General features: G+C 39.8%; 1 protein-coding gene across 4 annotated transcripts in view; it reads right to left on the minus strand.

Annotated features, from left to right (window-relative positions):
* Positions 1-3,474: 3,474 nt before the first annotated feature.
* Positions 3,475-26,363, minus strand: part of LOC124619412 — a 311,922-nt gene continuing 289,033 nt past the window's right edge. For all 4 annotated transcript variants that reach the window (XM_047145774.1, XM_047145773.1, XM_047145775.1 and 1 more), the window contains one exon: positions 3,475-4,711. The gene's annotated coding sequence lies outside the window, so the exon portion shown is untranslated. The remainder of the gene's footprint in view (positions 4,712-26,363) is intronic.

A 26,363-nucleotide genomic window follows, 5' to 3' on the forward strand; every position in this document is an offset into this window, starting at 1 on the left:
TCCATTACTCAGGAACACTCATCTTCAATAATTTGCCAGCAACAAAAAAAATTTAGTCACAAATAAAGATCAGTTTAAAAGGAGCCTGAAAGACTTACTAGTGGCCAACTCCTTCTACTCCACTGACGAATTTTTTAATAGAAACAAATGGTGTATTGTATATGTTCATACTGTTACTACTGTTATTACATCTTTAAAAAAAATTTTTTTTTAAAATTGACATGTTCCACATCCACGAGGATCTCCCCAGCACGGATCTATGGAACGAAAAAATAATCTAATCTAATCTAAGGATTTGTCAGTGTTGTTCAAGAGGCAATTGAGGATGAGCAATCACAGATGCACATATGGCCACCTGCTGGTTTTTGTGCTTTTGGCTTAGAGCATGTGGTACGCACGCATACATCTGATTTTTTACCCTTCCCCCTTGCATGCAATTGTTGCACAATGGTGGAATGATCACAGTTCACCAGTTCTCAAGTACACTGATGTGAATCATTGTGAATTAATGAGTTTAAATGATCATCATCAAACCGCGAAGATCTTCTTGAATGTGGACAGTCACTAATGCCAAAATGATCCTCCTCAAAATGAGAAAACCATTTCTTGCCATGCTCTATCCAACAGCTTAATCCCCATACACAGCAGAAGTGTTTCTGCCTGCCTCCATTGCTGTTACCACTCTACTGAACTCAAACAAAACAATTAGGTGGCCAGTAAAAAAAAAAATGTTCCAATTTCTCTGCTTGTCACTCCATTTTCTAACTTACATTGCTCCATTCACTATCTCCACATGACAAAATGTTAACTCAAATAGTAACAGACAAATAAAAATGTCAATAAATAAACCCGTAACAACCAGAATACCATTATGTAAAACAAAAATGCTACAAAATTATGCATGAATTAGCTGCTCAAGATGGTTTTCGAAAAGCCGTGTTCAAAACTAATTTGAAAATGTATCTATCTGTACCACCTGCTGCAATGAATCCATAGTTGTCATAGTCTACTCGGTGGGTTAATGTCACCTACAACTAATACTGCATGCTCTGGATGTTTCTGCACTACTGTGGGTAGACTTTCTTTGAAGTATTCTAAACCTGTCACGGTGGAATTAGGTGGTCAGTAAAAACATCCTATAATTGAGTTCACCTAGGGCTATTACTCACATCTAAGTAACTTCCCAGAGTGACTCAATTTTGACCACGACAGACACAATACTCTTCTGCCTGTAATGAACAATTTCCTCCGAGAATAATTTTCGCGTGACAAGCTTCCTGTACGGTAGTAACCTAGGGACATTGTTACGAATACATTGAAAATTTACTGTTAAAATTTTGAAAGTCCAAGTGTCTTTACTTTGTATGTAGTCTGATTTTGCTCTTACCAAGACCTACACAGAACCATTGGTCAAGACCCTCTAGTTGTCTCCAAACTGAAGCACCCCAACAACTCTGGGAAAGATGGTGCAAATTGTGAGCATTGCTTGGACGCTGCAAACTAGGCCAGCAGTCTTCACCAGTTCTGCCACTCACCTGTAGGAACTAAGGATGGCCTCACAATTTAAGTGACAGACACATTGGTGCCTTCACTACACTTAAGACTATTTGACTGTATTTTTGGTGACTGACTTTGTGCAACTTAACGAACCTTAATATTGGTTCATGGCATTTGAGGCAGCTGTGAACTGTAGTTATTTGCTGCAATTTAAATTTTTATTCATGTGTGATTGACCTGTTGCATGTTTTCATGACAGTTGCTGAAGATAATTAACTTTAATGTCGTGAGTGATAGTGGGAAACTGTATTATCAAATTTTAAGTGTTTGTTTCTGGTTTTCATGAATCAATCATCAGTTAAAAAAGTTCATTTAGCACGTGTTTCTGGTTCTGATGTCCTGCTTGCACTATGTCTTTATGCAAGGCCACCATTCACATGTTTGGACATTATTCACTAAAGATTTATTTGGTTTAAGCCATAATTCACTGGTTTCATCACCATCATTAATCCTATGAGATTTATCCAGTCATCACTACCTTGCCCACTTAAAATGGTTAAGGATCAATTCTGTAATAAGTGTCCGAGCTTTAAGGCGACTGTGCACGAATGACCCCCCTACATCATAGCGAGTCAAACCAACAAATTAGGTCATGCACTGCCCACGCTGACAACAATAAAATCACCAGTGCATTCATGCTGTGTGTTCCTGCTTTTATTGACAAGCAATGAGGCACTAGCAATATGTTATGAACAAGTGCAAATATGCCTCATACGCACAAAGGTAATGATGTTATCTGTAACTAAAATGGTAAAAGAAAGAAATAAAATAATAACAAACAAGAAAATACTACTAACATCTCTAAGGTTAAAAGATTATGCTTCGACTGATGCCATACCCTGCACAGTGGAGGGAAATGGGGGAAACCTGCCATTCTTAGAAAACTGTGCAGCAATGTTGCATAGAACTATTGTTGTTGTATAACTGCAGAAAACTTTCAAAGAAAGAAACATACCGTAAATGAAAGTTAGTACAGCCTCTGTTGTTATGTATTACTATTTAAGTATAAAATAATGGTAAATATCGAAGAAATTGTCTTCAGTCTAATAATCTGAACAAGTCTGTAAAGTGTACACAAAAAATGTATAGAACTTTTTTTCCCACGAACTTCATGGCCTTCTCACTTACAATCCATGGAAAGAACATTAGAGTATCATTTATTTTATGAACAACTACAGTATTTTTGTTTTCCTGATACATTCCCCTACCGAAGCTTCCTCACTTTGCAGTGAGTAGCACATGTAATCTAGTGTGATCAAGCCTCAGTATAACAAGAATAATGGTGTGTATGTGGGGGAGGGGGGGGGGGGGGAGGGTGTCAAGCTTCTAATCATAGTAATCTACAGGTCAAGCAATGCAATAAAATTATATTTATTTTCTTTTTCCTAAAAGATTAGACTGGTGTTTTTGCTCGAGTTCATTATTTAACTTCATATCAAAGAGATAATGGTCTAGTAAGAACATTAGATAGTCAGTATTGATATTAGCTAGAGCATAATTTCAACTTCAGCAGTACAGTTTCCTATGTAACACACACACACTTTTATAAAGCAGTTTTGTAATTACTGATATCTGAAATTTCTACTGATTATTCAAGAGTCTCATTTTAATTTTTCTGTAAAATTTCAAAACCATCAAAAGATTTCATGACTCTTAATTAAAAACACTTGCAGTACTATTGCTTATATACGTAAAATTCTTGTACAAAACAATAATTAGATATCTTCCCTATCAAGCCTTTGAAAAATGACGCCCTCTGCTATACAGATGGGCATTTCAATAAAACATCTTATACAACCTCAGCACTTTTTTTAAAAAAATCTGGCAGTATTTCAGTATTTATACTTTCATTATACATCCCAAAATGTCTTCAGTCAAAATTCCATACTTGAGGCCTTTTAAAGTTTTTATATATAGTACAGGTCTTAAAAATATATTTTCATTTCTTGTGAAAGATTAACAGTCTTAAATGATACAACAGCAAGGCATTTAAATCATAAAATTCCAAAATAATACTATAAAACAAACAGTGTAGTGGGCTGTTTCCTCACAGGCTTATGAAAATTCTTAATAGCTCATAACACTCAAATCTGATTGTGGCAAAGGCACACAATACTTTCAGGTACACACTAGTTTCATACTGTAGACATCAAACTTACTGTTTATTATTCTTACAAATAATATGTTTCTCCAAATCACTCTCACGCGGAACATTTAACACATGATGTGAAAAAATAAAGTTGTGAAAAGAAATCAAAGTCAATGCAGACAATTTCATCTTATTACTTTATGATTATTAAAGATAAAATTATTAACACATTTGTACATATAACATATTACACAGCTATATTTATGACTCAAAGAAAGATTGTCCCATTTAGCGACTGACAAGATTGTTAAGTACAAAGTGGCCAGCTCCATCAGCTGGCCCAACAAACTCCTGATGTTGGGATAACATACAGACAAATAAACACACACTGTAAATTAGAATAAGTTATCTTGTAGGTGATAATGCCTGGCAAAACTAGTAACGTTTCATTTCAGATTTCATTTCAATAATAATCTGTGCTTTTTAATAATTCAATACACAATGACAGGGATAGCTGAAAACATACTAGTGAAACTAAACCCTCTCCAGTTCACCCCAAATTCACTTAATTCATGGTGTATAAACAAATAATTTTAATGTCTTTTTATGACAAACCGACAAATATAAATATATATACAACTATATTTTAAACCAACTGTAGCACTGAATAATGCTTTCAGGAAATTATCGTACAATATCAATCTGAAATGTGTGATGTTTACTTTATAAGAAACATTCTTTTTTAAAATTTAAATGTGTGCATTTATCTCTCGCTGCTTCTGCCCTTGCACCTTCTGCACTCTTCTCTATTTTCTACATACAATAACAAAAATCTTAAATGTTATTGAAATGGCAATACGCTACTACCACTATTCTTTGGTTTTACACATACATAAACTGTTGTTTATTACTGTCCACATACAGCAAGTCATCACATGCACACATTTCTTATTGCTGAACTGGAGTACAATACTTTTCAATCCATATGTCCATTTACATATCATGGCAAGACAAGTCCTCTTCTGTCACAACCACACCGCAGAAATGCAGAGCCACATTTATCACCTTGAAAGAAAGAAAGGACAAAAGTCATTACTAAACTCCCATCATATGCAGTTAAAACCAATATAAAATTTTAAATATTATTAATGCAATGGTAAGGAAGTCAGTTTTTTTAGTTACTTTCATGTTCCATGAATCATTTGCACTAATAAATCATCATGATGGGGAACAAGTTGTTTTATATTCACATCACAATTATTTTGTAAATATGGCTACATGCAGATCATTGACAAGTGTTCTTGTTTTTTACTTAACTTACAGATCTGAGTGAGTAATTCTACACACAATTTTTCACACATTACAGTAATAGAAATTCTTTTACAGAAAAGGGCCTGTCAAAAAGAAAATTTTTCATTTCATTTTAAAATGTTACTTTGCTGTCTGACATTTTACATCACTGGATAATTGGGGAAAAATATTAGCTGTGGCATTGTGCAACCCCTTTTGCACTAAGGACAATCTTAATGTAAAGTAATGAATGTCTTTTTCTTCTGGTATTGTAACTGTGAACATCATTGCTCCTTTTCAACTCCAGTGGATTATTTACAAGAAACTTCATGAGGGAATAAACACACTATGAAGCAGTAGTCTAAATGCCTAATCTCTTAAACAGATACCTACAAGATGATCGTGGGTGAGTGCTACATAATATTCTCAGAGCACGTTTTTGAGCAACTAAGACTTTCTTCCTTAAAAATGAGTTACCCCAAAATGTTATTCCGTACGGTGTTACTGAATGAAAAAAAGCAAAAATGTGTCAACTCACTGATTTTTCTCCCCCCAAGATATGCAATGATCTTAAGGGCAAGTGTGGCTGAATTAAGTTGTTTTAGGAGTCACAACACGTGCTTTTTTCCAGTTAAATTATCGTCAATATGGACACCTTAGTATTTTGAAGTTTTCAACCTGTTTTTTATTTCCTCACCATGTGTTAGACTTTTCATTGGTGTAGTATTCCCTAGATGTGCAGAACTGAATAAATTGAGGGAGAGATCATTTTCAGTAATGAAGATACACACACACATACAGCCCCTGACCAAATTATTAGATGCTCTGCACATTTTTAGTGTTATTTGTAATAATTACATGTTGAGAATTACATTTAATACGATTAATTGGAAAATTTATGACGGTTATTCAGGCCACTTATTACACTGTTGAATTTTGTACCTATTGTTGCTACGTGATATTGGATTGTTGACTTATTGTAGGTATCAATGTGCAGAGTACAGCATAAGGACATGTTCAGTGGCATTCTCGCGTGTAACTGGTGTAATATTTTGTTCGCTTTGATTATCAATTTCGTAATATCGACATCACAACTGATTGTTTAACAGCCATATATTACTAATTGTGACCTTTAAAAACTGGTAAAAGAGGGGACATTTCACCACGTAAAAAAGCTGAGGTCAGAGCCCTTGTTAATACGAAAATGTATTCCAATCGGAAAATTTCATGAAGGTTGGAAATGTCAGAAGGTAGCATGAGGTGCATAAAGAAGAAAATTCATTCTGGTGAAGAAATGAGACCCAGAAGGAAGAATAAATGTGGAAGAAAACCAATTTTCATCCCAAGGTTAGAAAGATTTGTCAAAAGAATTTGCCTAGAAAATAGATTTGCAACAACGAAACAGGTAAAATCTCAACTGGAAGAGGGTAATGTGAATGCATCTGAACGCAGTGTTCGCAAAAAGTTGAAGGCTATTGACTTCACGGCCTGTCAAGCCACTACAAAACCAAAGTTAACTGCCACAATGAAAGCAAAGCGTCTGAAGTGGGCTAAACAGTGGTGTGATAAGGATGTGGACTTCTGTAGATTGGTAATTTAACTTTAAAATTATTATTTATGATATGATATAACCTATGTACATTTGTTCACAGTATATAATAGAGAGAAACATTTCACGTGGGAAAAATATATCCAAAAACACAGATGATGTGACTTACCGAACGAAAGTGCTGGCAGGTCGATAGACACACAAACAAACACAAACATACACACGAAATTCAAGCTTTCGCAACAAACTGTTGCCTCATCAGGAAAGAGGGAAGGAGAGGGAAAGACGAAAGGATGTGGGTTTTAAGGGAGAGGGTAAGGAGTCATTCCAATCCCGGGAGCGGAAAGACTTACCTTAGGGGGAAAAAAGGACAAGTATACACTCACGCACACACACACATATCCATCCGCACATACACAGACACAAGCAGACATTTGTAAAGGCAAAGAGTTTGGGCAGAGATGTCAGTCGAGGCGGAAGTACAAAGGCAAAGATGTTGTTGAAAGACAGGTGAGGTATGAGCGGCGGCAAATTGAAATTAGCGGAGGTTGAGGCCTGGCAGGTAACGAGAAGACAGGATATACTGAAGGGCAAGTTCCCATCTCCGGAGTTCTGACAGGTTGGTGTTAGTGGGAAGTATCCAGACAACCCGGACGGTGTAACACTATGCCAAGATGTGCTGGCCGTGCACCAAGGCATGTTTAGCCACAGGGTGATCCTCATTGCCAACAAACACTGTCTGCCTGTGTCCATTCATGCGAATGGGCAGTTTGTTGCTGGTCATTCCCACCATAGAAAGCTTCACAGTGTAGGCAGGTCAGTTGGTAAATCACGTGGGTGCTTTCACACGTGGCTCTACCTTTGATCGTGTACACCTTTCGGGTTACAGGACTGGAGTAGGTGGTGGTGGGAGGGTGCATGGGGCAGGTTTTACATCGGGGACGGTTACAAGGGTAGGAGCCAGAGGGTAGGGAAGGTGGTTTGGGGATTTCATAGGGATGAACTAAGAGGTTATGAAGGTTAGGTGGACGGCAGAAAGACACTCTTGGTGGAGTGGGGAAGATTTCATGAAGGATGGATCTCATTTCACAGCAGGATTGGAGGAAGTCGTATCCCTGCTGGAGAGCCACATTCAGAGTCTGATCCAGTCCCGGAAAGTATCCTGTCACAAGTGGGGCACTTTTGGGGTTCTTCTGTGGGAGGTTCTGGGTTTGAGGAGATGAGGAAGTGGCTCTGGTTATTTGCTTCTGTACCAGGTCGGGAGGGTAGTTGCGGGATGCGAAAGCTGTTTTCAGGTTGTTGGTGTAATGGTTCAGGGATTCCGGACTGGAGCAGATTCGTTTGCCACGAAGACCTAGGCTGTAGGGAAGGGACTGTTTGATGTGGAATGGGTGGCAGCTGTCACAATGGAGGTATTGTTGCTGCTTGGTGGGTTTGATGTGGACGGACGTGTGAAGCTGGCCATTGGACAGGTGGAGGTCAACGTCAAGGAAACTGGCATGGGATTTGGAGTAGGACCAGGTGAATCTGTTGGAACCAAAGGAGTTGAGGTTGGAGAGGAAATTCTGGAGTTCTTCTTCACTGTGAGTCCAGATCATGAAGATGTCATCAATAAATCTGTACCAAACTTTGGGTTGGCAGGCCTGGGTAACCAAGAAGGCTTCCTCTAAGCGACCCATGAATAGGTTGGCGTACGAGGGGGCCATCCTGGTACCCATGGCTGCTCCCTTTAATTGTTGGTATGTCTGGCCTTCGAAAGTGAAGAAGTTGTGGGTCAGGATGAAGCTGGCTAAGGTAATGAGGAAAGAGGTTTTAGGTAGGGTGGCAGGTGATCGGCGTGAAAGGAAGTGCTCCATCGCAGCGAGGCCCTGGACGTGCGGAATATTTGTGTATAAGGAAGTGGCATCAATGGTTACAAGGATGGTTTCCGGGGGTAACAGACTGATCTGTCAAACTGACAGCCCTTAGATTTGTGCGATTTACCGTATACACAAAAGTTATCGGATTTCTTTTAGTACCCATGTGCATAACCTCGCACTTTTCTTTGTTTAGTGCCAATTGCCACTTTTCACACCGTACAGAAATTCTCTCTAAATCATTTTGTAATTGGAATTGATCGTCTGATGATTTTACTAGATGGTAAATTACAGCATCATCTGCAAACAATCTGAGGGGGCTGCTCAGATTATCACCTAGATAATTTATGTAAATCAGGAACAGCAGAGGGCCTATGACACTACCTTGTGGAACGCCAGATATCACTTCTGTTCTACTCGATTTACCATCCATCACTACGAACTGTGACATCTCTGAGAGGAAATCATGAATCCAATCACACAACTGAGATACTCCATATGCACGCGATTTGATTAATAGTAACTTTTGAGAACAGTATCAAAAGCCTTCTGGAAATCTAGGCATATGGAATCGACTGAGATCCCTTGTCGACAGCACTCATTACTTCATGGGAATAAACAGCTAGCTGTGTTGCTCAAGAACAATATTGTCTGAATCCGCGTTGGTTATGTATCAATAAGTCATTTTCTTCAAGGTGATTCATAATGTTCGAGTACAGTATATGCTCCAAAATCCTACTCCAAATTGAGGTCAGTGATATGGGTCTGTAATTCAATGAGTTACTCCTATTTCCTTTCTTGAATATTGGTGTGACCTGTGCTACTTTCCAGTCTTTAGGAACAGACCTTTCATCAAGTAAGCAGTTGTATATGATAGCTAAGAAAGGCACTGTAGTGTCTGCATACTCTGAAAGGAACCTGAATGGTATACCATCTGGACCGGAAGACTTGCTTTTCTTAAGTGATTTGAGTTGTTTCACAACACCTAATATATATACTTTTAGGTCACTCATGCTAACAGCTGTTCTGGTTTCGAATTCTGGAATATTTACTTCGTCTTCTTTCATGAAGGAATTAAAGAAAACTGTATTCAGTAACCCCACTTTAGTTGCACCATCATCGGTAACATTTCCATTGCTATCGCGCAGTGACGGTATTGACTGTTTTTTGCCACTGGTGTACTTTACATACGACCAGAATCTCTTTGGGTTTTCTACCATAATTTGAGACAATGTTTCATTGTGGAAACTATTAAAAGCATCTCGCATTGACACCCACACTAAGTTTTGAGCTTCTGTGAAACTTAGCCAGTCTTTGGGATTTTGTGTTGTTCTGAATTTGGCATGCTTTTTTCATTGCTTCTGCAACAGTGTTCTGTGTTTTGTGTACCATGGTGGATCAGTCCTGTCTGTTATTAACTTACATGGTATGAATATGAATCTATCTAGTGCTGTTTATACTGAATCTTTGAATTTGAGCCATATCTGGTCTACACTTACATAATTAACTTGGAAGGAATGGAGCATCAAGCGAATTTTTATCTGTTGTTTTAAATAGATATATTTTGCGTTTATTTTAGTGGTTTTGTTTGATATGGTTTTAAGCCTCACTACAATGACCTTGTGTTCAATAATCCCTGTATCCATCATGACGCTCTCTATTAGATCAGGATTATTTGTGGTTAAGAGGTCAAGCGTGTTTTCGCAACCATTTACAATTCTTGTGGGCTCCTGAACTAACTGTTCAAAGTAATTCACAGAGAAAGCATTTAGTACAATTTCAGAAGATGTTTTCTGTCTTCCACTGGCTTTGAACATGTATTTTCGCCAACAAATTGAGGGTAGATTGAAATCTCCACCAATTATAAATGTGTGAGAAGGGTACTTATTTGTAATGTGATTCAAGTTTTTTTTTGAACCGTTCTGCTATTATATCATCTGAGTCAGGGAGTTGGTAGAAGGAGCCAATTATTATTTTGGTACGGCTGTTGAGTACAACCTCTATCCATTGTAATTCGTGGCAACTAGCTATTTCAACTTCACTACAAGATAAACTACTACCAACAGACACAAACACCTGCAGTTGGCTGCACCCTGTACCCTTCATGGCATCCAGAAGGACCCTTTCCATATCTTGGATGACTCCCCCCAGTATGCACAACGAGTGCACACTGGCTTTCTTCCCGTCCTTAGCTGCCATATCCCTAAGGGGCTCCATCACCCGCCTAACACTGGAACTCCCAATGACAAGCAATCCCACCCTCTGCTCTTGTCTGGACCTCTCAGGAAGACCGGCCACTGCCGCAACAGGCAAGGCCACCCTTGCTGGCTCAGAAGTACTTTCATCAGTAGGCAGTACCTCAAACCTGTCACAGAGGCGTAAGGGTACAGCCTTGTGGCCAGCACCAACTTTTGCCTTCCGCCCAGGGATTCGCGACCCCGCCACGGTTCCCCAACCACCGTCAGGCAAGTGATGACTGGCAGGGACATCCGAATCCGAGGGCGCAGTGGCATCAGAGATCCCAGGCGATGCTACAGGTTCCAGACGCGCCAAAGCCTCTGTATATTGAGCAAGCAGTAAAGGAAACAAAAGAAAAATTCGGAGTAGGTATTAAAGTCCATGGAGAAGAAATAAAAACGTTGAGGTTCGCCGATGACATTGTAATTGTGTCAGAGATAGCAAAGGACTTGGAAGAGCAGTTGAATGGAATGGATAGTGTCTTGAAAGGAGGATATAAGATGAACATCAACAAAAGCAACAAGAGGATAATGGAATGTAGTCGAATTAAGTCGGGTGATGCTGAGGGAATTAGATTAGGAAATGAGACATTTAAAGTAGTAAAGGAGTTTTGCTATTTGAGGAGCAAAATAACTGATGATGGTCGAAGTAGAGAGGATATAAAATGTAGACTGGCAATGGCAAGGAAAGCGTTTCCGAAGAAGAGAAATTTGTTAACATCAAGTATAGATTTAAGTGTTAGGAAGTCGTTTCTGAAAGTATTTGTATGGAGTGTAGCCATGTATGGAAGTGAAACATAGACGACAAATAGTTTGGACAAGAAGAGAATAGAAGCTTTCGAAATGTGGTGCTACAGAAGAATGCTGCAGATTAGATGGGTAGATTACATAACTAATGAGGAGGTATTGAATAGAATTGGGGAGAAGAGAAGTTTGTGGCACAACTTGACAAAAAGAAGGGACCGGTTGGTAGGACATGTTCCGAGGCATCAAGGGATCACAAATTTAGCATTGGAGGGCAGCGTGGAGGGTAAAAATCGTAGAGGGAGACCAAGAGATGAATACACTAAGCAGATTCAGAAGGATGTAGGTTGCAGTAAGTACTGGGAGATGAAGAAGCTTGCACAGGATAGAGTAGCATGGAGAGCTGCATCAAACCAGTCTCAGGACTGAAGACAACAAAAACAACAACAACAACAACAAGCGAGTTAAAAGCAAGTGTGTCTAATTTTAAACTCAATTATATGATACTTGTGAAAGTCTTTCATCGCAATTCAAGAAAGAAATGAGCAAGTTTTACCGTCGTCGTGATGGTTGATACAAAATTATAGGGATTCTTAATTCCGAAGGCTGTTTTCTTAGCAAATCCATTGAGTGGAAAAGGAAAAGGTCTTTATAATATAGAACTTGTTAAAAGATAGGTGTCTTAAGAAACATCTCTTACAACATAGTTTTACATGACAATGTGATTACAATAAAATTAACAAATTTTAGACAGCAAATAGGTCGCATGACCTAGAGACTCCTCTAGGTCATGCGACCTATTTGCTGTCTAAAATTTGTTAATTTTATTGTAATCACATTTTCATGTAAAACTATCGACATCTAAGAAGAGCTGGATGTTAGCTCTATCATTTCTCATGGTAAAATCAAGGAGGATATACCCCTAGAGATGAGGGGTAGACATGGCGGACCAACATCCAGATATGACAGTTGCACTGTCCAATAGAAGGGCATTTACTGCAACATACAATATGAAAGCATTCAGAGTTAAACAGTAATGGGTATGTACAGAGGAATAAGGGAAATATAGCACAGAAGACACATTAAAAAACAGGGATACGAATAACAGTTATGGTAGGAAGGGTTATCTCAATATATGTGTATAAAAGGAAGTGATAAGAGTTGTAAATGTTATTAATAGGATATTGTACCCTAATCTATATGTATGTATATATGAATATAACAGAGGGAAACATTCCACATGGGAAAAATATATCTAAAAACAAAGAAGATGTGACTTACCAAACAAAAGCGCTGGCAGGTTGATAGACACACAAACAAACACAAACATACACACAAAATTCTAGCTTTTGCAACCAACGGCTGCTTCATAAGGAAAGAGGGAAGGAGAGGGAAAGACGAAAGGATGTGGGTTTTAAGGGAGAGGGTAAGGAGTCATTCCAATCCCGGGAGCGGAAAGACTTACCTTAGGGGGAAAAAAGGACAGGTATACACTCGCATACACACACATATCCATCCGCACATACACAGACACAAGCAGACATTTGTAAAGGCAAAGAGTTTGGGCAGAGATGTCAGTCGAGGCGGAAGTACATAGGCAAAGATGTTGTTGAATGACAGGTGAGGTATGAGCGGCGGCAACTTGAAATTAGCGGAGGTTGAGGCCTGGCGGGTAACGAGAAGAGAGGATATACTGAAGGGCAAGTTCCCATCTCCGGAGTTCTGACAGGTTGGTGTTAGTGGGAAGTATCCAGATAACCCGGACGGTGTAACACTGTGCCAAGATGTGCTGGCCATGCACCAAGGCATGTTTAGCCAGAGGGTGATCCTCATTACCAACCAGTTCACAAACAGTTCCTTTCACCTATTAAACAACCATTTCGGCTAGTTCTAATAACTTTCGCTTTTTTTCCCCACATCACTGATCATTTTTAGCCGCTTCCCACAGGTTTTAACGTCATTATTTTTTCGTCAGACAATTGTTAGCCTCATTTTCATAATCGGCCACCACAAAACCACTCCTTTTAATAAATTTGCACGCAGTTTTTTCGAAGTTTTCCCGAATTTCTCCACCCGTTAATGTGTTTTGGAGGCAACACAACCACCTAACCTTTGTGCACATCGTTGTTTACCAACCCAAGTTCACCACAGGATCGACATAGCTCAGCTATTACCAACACTTTTTCGCCTTTTTTCACACCACAACTCCAGTTGCTTTCCAGTTCACCTTTATCTCTCCCCATATATTTTTATTTTCATTTTCATTTCAGCCTCATGTCACACTTTCCACCTTCTAATACCATGTCACCCTCACAACATCCTCACAACGACCCCATTAAGTTTTATTTACATTCCCTCCGCAAACATGCCTTCGCCCTAGCCAGATTACGCTCCCATATTTTATTTTCCCAGGCCTGTCTGACATTTGGCATTACCCCCAAAAGGTCTCACACTTAAAGTTCCCATCTCTGGCTGTAACCCTTCTTTCCATCAGTCCCTATACCAGTTCCAAACTGAACAATCCATTGCCCTCACACACCTAATCCTTCACCTACACATCAACTCAGCCAATGAACACACCCGTCAACTCCTATCCTTAATAAAAGTCCTCAATCTTTCCTCTCCCACATCCACATCGGCTGTTCAGAACATCCTCCTACAGGCCAACCACAAATTAGAACAGCATGCCACCCTCCACATCAAAAAACTATCCAATCTCCTGGTTTCCCACCTCCGGAAAGGCAACTCACTCACCCTTCACAACCTTTCCAGCAAACCTCAACCTCCTCTCATTGCACACAGACCCAGCCTCTCCCATCTACTCAATCTCCCACTTCCTGCTCCACTCCCCCCAAAACCTCAAAATTCGAATCACCACAATCTGGAACCACAACACCCTAATTCAGTAGTTAACCTTTCCTCCAAACCTCTCTCCCAATCCGAAACCTCTGTCCTATCCAAAGGCCTCACCTTCAGCCCCACTCCCAGATTCAACCAAACAGCCCTCGTCAAAGATTTACTGTCCTACACTCGTACTCTCTGCTGGAAGTATCACTTTGCCACGAAGAAAAATGATCCTAATCCTACTCCTAATGATCCAACTCCCCAAGACACTATCCAAATTGAACCCTGCCTGGAACAGTTCCGTCCTCCGTCACAGCGGGACCCACCTCCTCTTCCTCAAAATCACCCTCTCCAAACCTTCCAGGAATTTCTGACTTCCAGCCTTGCCTCTCAATCCTTCTTAAAAAACCTTAATCCTACTCCCAACATCACCACTGCTGAAGCCCAGGCTATCTGTGATCTGAAGGCTGACCGATCCGTCGTCATTCTTCTGGCGGACAAGGGTTCCACGACCGTGGAACTTGATCGTTGGGAGTACGTGGCTGAGGGACTGCGTCAGCTTTCAGACAACACTACTTACAAAGTTTGCCAAGGTAATCCCATTCCTGATGTCCAGGCAGAGCTTCAAGGAATCCTCAGAACCTTAGGCCACCTACAAGACCTTTCACCTGACTCCATCAACCTCCTGAACCCACCGACAACCCGCACCCCTACCTTCTACCTTCTTCCTAAAATTCACAAACCCAATCATCCCGGCCGTCCCTTGTAGCTGGTTACCAAGCCCCCACAGAACGTATCTCTGCCTACGTAGATCAACACCTTCAACCCATTACATGCAGTCTCCCATCCTTCATCAAAGACACCACCCACTTTCTCGAACGCCTGGAATCCTTACCCAATCCGTTACCCCCAGAAACCATCCTTGCAACCATTGATGCCACTTCCCTATACACAAATATTCCGCACGTCCAGGGCTCGCTGCGATGGAGCACTTCCTTTCACGCCGATCACCTACCACCCTACCTAAAACCTCTTTCCTCATTACCTTAGCTAGCTTCATCCTGACCCACAACTTCTTCACTTTCGAAGGCCAGACATACCAACAACTAAAGGGAACAGCCATGGGTACCAGGATGGCCCCTCGTACGCCAACCTATTTATGGGTCGCTTAGAGGAAGCCTTCTTGGTTACCCAAGCCTGCAAACCCAAAGTTTGGTACAGATTTATTGATGACATCTTCATGATCTGGACCCACAGTGAAGAAGAACTCCAGAATTTCCTCTCCAACCTCAACTCCTTTGGTTCCAACAGATTCACCTGGTCCCACTCCAAATCCCATGCCACTTTCCTTGACGTTGACCTCCACCTGTCCAATGGCCAGCTTCACACGTCCGTCCACATCAAACCCACCAACAAACAACAGTACCTCCATTATGACAGCTGCCACACATTCCACATCAAACGGTCACTTCCCTACAGCCTAGGTCTTCGTGGCAAACGAATCTGCTCCAGACCGGAATCCCTGAACCATTACACCAACAACCTGAAAACAGCTTTCGCATCCCGCAACTACCCTCCTGACCTGGTACAGAAGCAAATAACCAGAGCCACTTCCTCATCTCCTCAAACCCAGAACCTCCCACAGAAGAACCCCAAAAGTGCCCCACTTGTGACAGGATAATTTCCGGGACTGGATCAGACTCTGAATGTGGCTCTCCAGCAGGGATACGACTTCCTCCAATCCTGCTGTGAAATGAGATCCATCCTTCATGAAATCTTCCCCACTCCACCAAGAGTGTCTTTCTGCCGTCCACCTAACCTTCGTAACCTCTTAGTTCATCCCTATGAAATCCCCAAACCACCTTCCCTACCCTCTGACTCCTACCCTTGTAACCGCCCTCGGTGTAAAACCTGTCCCATGCACCCTCCCACCACCACCTACTCCAGTCCTGTAACCCGAAAGGTGTACACGATCAAAGGCAGAGCCACGTGTGAAACTACCCACGTGATTTACCAACTGATCTGCCTACACTGTGAAGCTTTCTATGTGGGAAGGACCACCAACAAACTGTCCACTCGCATGAATGGACACAGGCAGACAGTGTTTGTTGGTAATGAGGATCACCCTGTGGCTAAACATGCCTTGGTGCACGGCCAGCACATCTTGGCACAGTGTTACACCGTCCGGGTTATCTGGATACTTCCCACTAACACCAACCTGTCAGAACTCTGGAGATGGGAACTTGCCCTTCAGTATATCCTGTCTTCTCGTTACCTGCCAGGCCTCAACCTCCGCTAATTTCAAGTTGCCGCCGCTCGTACCTCACCTGTCATTCAACAACATCTTTGCCTTTGTACTTCCGCCTCGACTGACATCTCTGCCCAAACTCGTTGCCTTTACAAATGTCTGCTTGTGTCTGTGTATGTGCGGATGGATATGTGTGTGTATGCGAGTGTATACCTGTCCTTTTTTCCCCCTAAGGTAAGTCTTTCCGCTCCCGGGATTGGAATGACTCCTTACCCTCTCCCTTAAAACCTACATCCTTTCGTCTTTCCCTCTCCTTCCCTCTTTCCTGATGAAGCAGCCGTTGGTTGCAAAAGCTAGAATTTTGTGTGTATGTTTGTATTTGTTTGTGTGTCTATCAACCTGCCAGCGCTTTCATTTGATAAGTCACATCTTCTTTGTGTTTAGATGTATGTATATATGTACGTATGTATGGTGTCATGTAAAGGATAAGTGGATCTAGAGGAACAGGATGACTTATACCTGAGAGAAAAAGAAGAATGCGCAAATAGGGACAATATCCCTGTGCACCATTATATGACTGTGTAGGGATAATCTTACTTTGGAAAGAGGTGTATCTTGACAGTTATTACGTAGGTTGGTACTACTAGTTTTGAGGTCCCTCGAAAGAAGCAAAGCAGGTGGCTTTACCTTACTTGACCAATGTGTTCCATATACTAATTTAAAGATGAGATAATAAAGAGACAAGCATCTGAGTTTTGTATGCTATTATCCAGGTTTGGAAATATTGGGAATTTAATTGCTCAAAACATGTAACTCTTCTGGTTCGGCTGTTGTTGCTGTTGTCTTCAGTCCAAAGACTGGTTTGATGCAGCTCTCCATGATACTCTATTCTGTGTGAGCCTCTTTGTTTATGAATAACTATTGCAACCTACATCCTTCTGAATCTGCTTACTGTAGTCAGCTCATGGTCACCCTCTACAATTTTTACTCCCCCTCCCCTGCTCCCACTTCTCTCCAATCCTAAATTGGTGACCCTTTGATGTCTCAGAATGTGTTCTATCAACCAATCCCTTCTTTTGGTCAAGTTTTGCCACAAATTTTTTGCCTCCTCAATCCTATTCAGTACTTCCTCATTAATTACGTGATTGACCCATCTAATCTTCAACATTCTTCCGTAGCACCATATTTCAGAAGTTTTTATTCTCTTTTTGTCTAAACTGTTTACCATCCATGTTTCACTTCCATACATGCTTTTCTTGCCATTGTAAGTCTACACTGTTGACCATCATCAGTTTTTTTTTTTGCCCAAATAACAAAACTCATCTACTACTCTAAATATCTGATTTCCTAATCCGATTCCCTTAGTATTCCTTGATTTAATTGAATCACATTCCATTAGCCTCTTTTTTCTTTAGTTGATGTTCATCTTATATCATCCTTTCAAAACACTATCCATTCCGTTCAACTGCTCTTCCATGTCCTTTGCTCTGCTTGATAGAATTACGATGTCATCGGTAAACCTTAAAGTTTGTATTTCTTCTCCCTAAACTTTAATTCCTACTCCAAATTTTTCTTTGGGTTAATTTACTGCTTGCTCAATGTGCAGATTAACATTGGGGATAGGATACAACCCTGTCTCACTCCCTTCTCAACCACTGCTTCCCTTTTGTACACCTTGACTCTTTATAACTGCCATTTGGTTTCTGTCAAAGTTGTAAATAGCCTTTTACTCCCTGTATTTTACCCCATTACCTTCAGATTTTCAAAGAGTACTCCAGTTAACAATGTCAAAAGCCTTCTCTAAGTCTACAAATGCTGTGAATGTTGGTTTGCCTTTCCTTAACCTATCTTCTATGAGAAGCCGTAGAATCAGTTCTGCCTCACGTGTTCCTACATTTCTTTGGAACCCAAACTGATCTTCCCCAAGGTCAGCTTCCACTAGTTTTTCCATTCTTCTGTAAAGAATGTGTGTTAGTATTTTGCCACCATGATTTATTAAACTACTCAGATCGTTAATTTTCACACCTGTCAGCAATTGCTTTCCTTGGAATTGGAATTACTACATTCTTCTTTAAGTCTGTCTCGTACATCTTGCAAACCAGATAGAAGAGTTTTGTCGTAGCTCTGGGGCCTTGTTTCAACTTAGATCATTCAGAGCTCTGTCAAATTCTTCGCTCATTATCATATCGCCTATCTCACCTTCATCTACATCTACTTCCCTTTCTATAATATTACCTTCAAGTTCATCTCCCTTGTACAGACTATCTATTTACTCCTTCCCCCTTTATTCTTTCCATCCTTTACTTAGATTTACCATCTGAGACCTTGGTATTCATACAGCTGCTTCTGTTTTCCCCAAAGGTCGCTTTAATTTTCTTGTAGGCAGTATCTGTCTTTCCCCCAGTGAAATATGCTTCTACCTTACATTTGTCCTCTAGCCATTTTACACTTCCTGTGCATCTCATTTTGTAAACTTTTATATTCCCTTTCACCAGCTTCATTTGCTGCATTTTTAAAGTTCTCCTTTCATCAATTTAATTCAATACCTCTTGTGTTATACAATGATTTCTACTAGACCTTGCCTTTTTACGTATTTGATCTTCTACTGCCTTCGCTATTTTATCTCGTAAAGCTACCCATTTGTCTTCTACTGTATTCCTTTTCACTGTTCTAGTCAGTTCCTGCCTAATGCTCCTTCTGAAATCTGAACAACTCCGTTTTTGCAGCTTATCCAGGTCCCATCACCTTAATTTCCCACCTTTTTCCAGTTTCTTCAGTTTTAATCTACAGTTCGTAACCAACAATTGTAGCCAGAGTTCACATTGCCCTCGGAAATGCCTTACAATTTAAACCCTGGTTCTTAAATCCCTGTCTTATCATTATATAATCTGAAACCTTCCATTATCTCCAGGTCTGTTCCACGTGTACAACATCCTTTCACGATTCTTAAACCAAGTGTTGGCAATGGTCAAGTTATACTCTGTGCAAAATTCTATCAGGCAGCTTCCTCTTTCACTCCTTTTCCCCAGTCAATATTCGGCTAATGCTTTTCCTTCTCTTCCTTCTCCTACTACGGAATTCCAGTCCCCCATCACAATTAAGTTTTCATCTCCTTTAAGTATCTGAATAATTTCTTTTATCTCATCATATATTTCTTCAATCTCTTCATCATCTGTGAAGCTAGGTGGTATATAAACTTGTATTACTGGAGTAGGCATGGGCTGGGTTTCTATCTTGGCTACGAAAATGTGTTCACTATGCTGTTCGTAGTAGCCTACCCATATTCTTATTCATGATTAAAGTTCTCCTGCATTACCCCTATTGGTATTTAAAATCCTGTATTCACCTGACCAGAAGTCCTGTTCCTCCCTCCTCTGAACTTCACTAATTCCCACTATAACTTCAACCCATCAATTTCCCTTTCTCTTTTTAAATTTTCTAGTCTACCTGTCCAGTTAAGGGCTCTAACATTCCACACTCAGATCTGTAGAATGCCAATTTAGTTTCTCCTGATAACAACATCTTTCTGAGTAGTCTCCACCCAGAGATCCGAATAGGGGAACTATTTTACCTCCAGAATATTTTACCAAAGAGGATGTCATCAACATTTACCATACAGTACAGCTGCATGCCATTGCGAAAAATTACAGGTGCAGTTTCCCCTTGCTTTCAGCCTGGTAGTACATAAAGGGTGAAAACGTTTGATGATGGAAATAGCCTCATAATAATAAATGTGGTGTCCCCTGTAACAATTACACAAGCCAATATCCCATTGTAGCACTGAGAATTCTGTGGTCTCCTCTTAGAAGGATCTCTCTTTTTTAATTGGTATTCGAGATAAGTAACACAGTTTGTGTTTATAAGAATTTTCTATGGAAGATGTGGGATAAAGGAATCCATGGAATTGGTTTGATTTCAATGTGGAGTTCGCACAAGCAAAGGTGATCGCTATGACATGTTGCTATCCTGTTAGTACCACTTTTCGGGGCCTGTATGGGTGAAACCAGGGAAGTCGGCTCTGTAGAGTATGCTAAACAACTTCATCCTCTGGCTCCTTGTGAACAACCAGTCAGGAAGGGAATCCTGGGGGTGAGGGGTGGGATGGGTATCAGTCTCTGGGGTCTAGCTTTTAGGTTCTAACATCCTTAATTTTTCTTTTCCTGTTTGTCTTCTCCTCCAGGAGTACCTTTGCTATCTTCCCTCTATATTATATTCAATAGTTTCCACCGTGGGACTCTTCTTATATCAGTGTTTTGAAACCTGTACTCACAGGCTTGCTTGAGGTGTAGCACACCTCCAGTGATTTCCAAATGTTCTAAGAGCATGGCTTTACAAGCCTGAATTCTGGAATAAATATACTCAGTTAGATTAAATATGAATGATTCAGCTAAATGGCTACTGGAATGTAGGTCCTAATAATGAGTGCTGTATGAGTGAAAACCACGAAACATTCTAGAAGAAAACAGTTAATGATGCTTATGGGTCATAAATATTTGTTATCTGAAATCCCATATCCATAATAAGGATAATTATCTGGTAGAAATGTTAAAGGACTTAGTCAAAATTAAACATGTACCTATGATTAACGATTTCCACTCTATTGTTGAATGTCCCATAGTTAATGAATATGAATAAATGTATTCACTGAAAATGGGGTATAATTATAACTGGCACATTAAAGAGACAAATAAATTTGAATATTTGTAGTGGAGTTGGAACTTCAAATATATGTTGTTTGGTTTATGTTTTTATGGTTTGACATCAACATTTCCTAAGGGCAGGAATCTGTAAGGTAACATATCACTTTGATATAGCTGTGTGTTGCACAGGCATTGTTTCAACTGACGAATGAGATCACCAATATAAAAAGTTTATTACCTCATTTCAAGATGCACTTAAAAATCAAATCAAATATGGCTCATTATATGATGGACAAAATATAAAGTGGTCACACTTCTCAGATATTTGCGAGGTGTAGTACTTATTTGTAGTAAATCACATGGAATTAAATTTAGCTTGCTGGACATGTAAAATAACTGTTACTTCGCAAACATTGATGGCAAGTGAGAATTCAGGTGCCTATCAAAACATTCCAAGAAGAACTAGTTAGCTGAGGCCGCTAACGGTTTTATAGACTGCCCCCCAATGTGCGTTTGTGTCATAGCTCAGTCTTTCCATATCACATGAATGTCATCTAAAGTATTTTTTTCAAATACAGTGTTTTCATCTAAAAAAGTTACATTTTGGCTTCACAGAATATTGCACGTGATTTAAAGGATATAAATTGGGCAAAGAGTAATCCATTGTCTCAAGACACTGATTTGTATCATCTCTGTTAGAGATTAGACATGGTACTTTATAAGATTACATTCTAAACAATATAGTTTGTCTACACAGATTCATTTTCAGCAAAAGTGATCTGTACAAGTGCAAATTGTACGTGTAGTCATCACTGAGTAATATCTTTCTCCTGCAGTGTCTCCTACGTCCGTCAGTGTTGTTTGACACACAAGTCAGCGTACGGTCGCTCATAGTACAGGCGCCGTAATTAGAAACTACACGCAGGTCAGCTGTGAGTGGTGATGTCACAAAAACAGTCAGGATTTATTGTTGTGTCATGAATATTGGAAGCTTTGAGAAATGGCTTGATGTATATTGAAGTGCGGTGACACCTTCCGAACAGAGCTGGAGCTGTCAAAATATAAAGCTGTAGTTAAAATGCTTGGCAACTTCTGCAAGTTTCTTAAAAACAACCACTTTGATAGTGTGTATGTAAAGAGATTTATTTTTATTGCTCTGAATATTTGAAAAACTGCTTAATTCAAAGATGAGCAACATGAAGTTTGAATTTTCCTCATAAAGTAAAAAATAATTAACATTCAATACTCGAAACATTATCACAATGGCTTTGGTTGCAAAATAACTACTTACGGTAGTTTCTAGTGGCATTTTTCGGAACTTCCTTAGGCTCTGCTCTCAAACCTAAGCTCCAGATGCATTTTTGGACCATAAAAATCGGGAAAAAAGGTTGGCTTGCATTTGTGTAAATATGATACATACTTCTCATAAGTACATGTTAATGAAGACAAAAAGTTCCTAGACTTTGTCTCTATCAATGTTTTTGCGATGTTTTTCATTACTCAACAACTTTGTAATGCACAGTTATCGTAAATAAGAGTATAATATACAACACATTGTTAATGAGAAGCCTTGCATTTATTTTGTGAGTTGGATGTTGGATTTGTATTCTTTTAACTTCCACCAGTAACTGCAGCACTTCGAGAAAAGAAGTTCAATCAGAAGAGGTTGACAAGTGCGCTGCAATAATAAGACAAGCAAGATTAACTAACAGAAAGTATTAGCTCCCAATCAGACTATACTTCATCACCTCATGGTAACAAAGCAATGGAACATCGCACGTCCCTGCCCATTCTCCTCCCGCTGACAACTCATCCTGATTCCCACAGAGCTCATACATAGTGTGCACCCACACTGAAATAATTGTAAGAGCCATAGCATTCATAGACATCAAGATACCGTATTTACTCGAATCTAAGCTGCACTTGAATCTAAGCCGCACCTGAAAAATGAGACTCGAAATCAAGGAAAATAAAAATTCCCGAATCTAAGCCACACCTGAAATTTGAGACTCGAAATTGAAGCGGAGAGAAAAGTTTTAGGCCGCACCTTCAAATTGAAACAAAGTTGGTCCATTGTAATATGAGACACAATTTAGGTCAAATGAAAGATGATACAGCTACAATAGTTTGGTTCGAGTCGTAAGCTTAGCAGTTAAGCTTTACCAGGTAGCCATTGCTATGTGTCAGACGCTCCGTCCGTATTGATACGGGTACCCTTCCTTTTTCACGTGCTTCGTGTGGTTTGAATCGATTGCTTATTTTGCTTTGATCTGATAAGTGCCGTTTTCTTTGTTATAGGCGTTTATGTCACTCTAAGCTGAAAATGCATTACTGTACTGCGTCATGCATTGTTTGTCGCATTCTGATAGTGCGTGTTTACGGGCTGTTGCCGCCCGCGGCATGGCTTGCTTTTGTGCGCGCTACCGCCGCTTACAATTAAAAAAAGAGAGGAATTGTCTCATTAGCGAAACAATGGCAAGTGACTGCTACTTGTTGTTACTTACACTGCTGCTTTCTTTGATAATGATCAACAAGAACCAAATAATAGACTGCGTTTGATAGAACATGTTCTGAACGAGAGTTAGGCGAAAATTTTTCTCCGTTTGAAAATCTTTGCAGCCGCTTCTTTAGTACATCAAATTCTGCACAGAAATTAGTCATTTTAGATTTAAAAATCTAGTCAGTTGCTGTGCTTCATTTCTGACTGTATCACTATTAGGCATAAGAATAATACGAATATAAACATGACACGATACGTATATTCTTCCGCGTTTGCTGTTGTCTCACTCTAGTTTCGTAGTTTATTAGGCAGACAGGATTTAAATGAGATAGCAGCAAACACCAAAGAATACATGGCAAAATGTTTATATTCGTATTATTCTTATGGTGAAGAGAAAACTGCACGTGATTCACAATTCATCAGGTTCCTATAAGCAACAGTCTTGCCAGTCGGATTTTCGTAGTACATTGAAATTCTGCTACTTTCGAAGATGAACAATACGGAACTTGTATTTACTTCGTTGGATAATGTATGAAAATGCAGTGGTCGAAACTCGGGGCGAAGAAAAAAAAAGCTCGTCTTCCACCTTTTTTTTTTTTTAATTTATTAACTGACGCAGAGGTTTTGGTGCCAGTATTTATCTCTGTGCCTACAAAGCATGCCTGTGTAGCGCTACATATATTCGACGGCAGAAGTTAGTTGTGGCGGCACCTACCAACATTTTTCAGAACTTCCGCTTGCTTTGCACTCGATTCAAAGCCGCAGGCGGTTTTTTGGATTACAAAAACCGGAAAAAAAGTGCGGCTTAGATTCGAGTAAATACGGTAAACACACACATTTGTATGTATATCTTCATGTCTACGAGTGTTGTGGCTCTCACAATTATTTCAGTGTGGGTGCACATTACATCCGAACTTCTGTGAGAATCAGGGTGAGCTGCCAGCAGGAAGAGACTGGACAGGAATACTAGCTGTGTACAACAGGATTGGAATTTGTGTCAGATGGGAAGCATGCCAGGATAGCTGAGGTGGTCAAGGTTGACCACTTGCATTAAGCAGCATATCCAGGTTCAAGTTCTGGTCCGGCATAAATTTTCACCTGTCATCTTCGGATTTATTTCAAAGCCTGAATGCAGCTGATGTTGGTTTCTCTTAATTCATTTGCAGAAAAACAGTCAATAACATTTTTAAGAACGTCATTTACCATTTCTTCCATTGCTGTAAGAATGCTTGAATTCATTACAGTACTAGTGTCACCTGCAGAAAGAACTACATACATGAGAGACAAAAATGGATCTAAGACCAAGTTTCAGGGAACCCCATATGTGATTTCTCTCCAGTCAGAATAGACTGGGTAGATTACTACGTTCAAATTTCTGCATTCTCTTGGTTAGAAAGGACAATCCATTGACCAGTAGTACCATCAGTTCCATAAAACCTCAGATTACGTATGAGAATATTGCTATTCACATAGTCAAATGCCTTTGGAAGTTCACATAAAATACTAGCAGGAACTATTTTTGTTATTTAATGCCTTTAAAATTTGGTGAGTAAACATGCAGATGGCATTCTCAGCAGAGAAACTCTTCTGAAACCCAAACTGTGATTTACTTAGGATAGTAATGTTGCTCAGCTGAGACACTGTCCTAGAATACATCACCTTGCACTGTGCATGTGTGCATCACAGAAGATTCCACACAGTCAATTGTTCCCTAATACTCCACCAGTTTTTCTGTGCACTCAAAATTACTGAGGTTAAGCTTGAAAAGTAATTTGTAATATCTTATGCAAACTGATTTAATCAAGAGTAATTAAATTAACAAACTGACACTTGCAAATTATCACAACTGACCAATCTTCCACTGCTAACAAGTGGTGGAAAGACTAAAGAAATTGTATGCATCCAGTCACACACACACACAAACAGTGCCTTCAAAGCAAAAATGACAACTATCAGTAACAGAATCTGACAAGAGAGAAAGATGATCTCACTTTGACCTGTCCAGCCTCCTTGCAGACAACTAAGAAAATAAAAAGTAGGATAGAAGGGAATATACATGGTGTTAAAAGTGCCAAATATTTTGAGAGGTGGTAGTAGTCACTGAAACAAGGAAAACAAGTCTGATAAACATAAGTCTAGAAATGTGTACTTGTTCGCAAGTGGAGTAGAATGACAGCTGATAGTGATACGAGCACAGTCATTGCATTTGCACAGCATCAGAGTTTCAATGCGTTACTCCATTACAGCACTAAATTAATGTGACCTTTACGTAGCCTGCAATCAGTTGTGAGGTCCAAGTTATATTGTACTGTAGTTTCAGTACTCCAGCTAGATGTTACTGTTTATTAACTCACTCACAAGCCTGGGCACATGTCATAGTGTCTTAACTAATTGCACAAATAACGTTGCTTCTGATTTTACTTTGGTTTCGTACATTTTCCTTTGTCTTTTCCACCACTTGTGATGTCGATTTCTTCGAAATAGATTATCAGGACCATATGTACTACCTGAGAGATCAAATGGGGCTCATTATCAGGATTTTGACATTAACATATTGCTATGTCAGCAAAGATTACAGATGTGCTTCATGCATGATGGTACATTAGCACATTTATTGCTATAATGTGCATGAATGTGACACTGAAATTTCAAGACTACTATTCTCTTAAGCATTAAAAGAGCGAAAATGTCTGTACCATTGTGGTCTATAAATGAGCAAGCATGTGTACCATTAATTCAGAAGCAGTTGCAGTTGTGCCTTAGCACCTGGAGATAGTAGCCGTGTGTGTGTGTGTGTGTGTGTGTGTGT

Source organism: Schistocerca americana, chromosome 6 (genome assembly GCF_021461395.2).
Source record: "Schistocerca americana isolate TAMUIC-IGC-003095 chromosome 6, iqSchAmer2.1, whole genome shotgun sequence".
Lineage (NCBI taxonomy): Eukaryota > Metazoa > Arthropoda > Insecta > Orthoptera > Acrididae > Schistocerca > Schistocerca americana.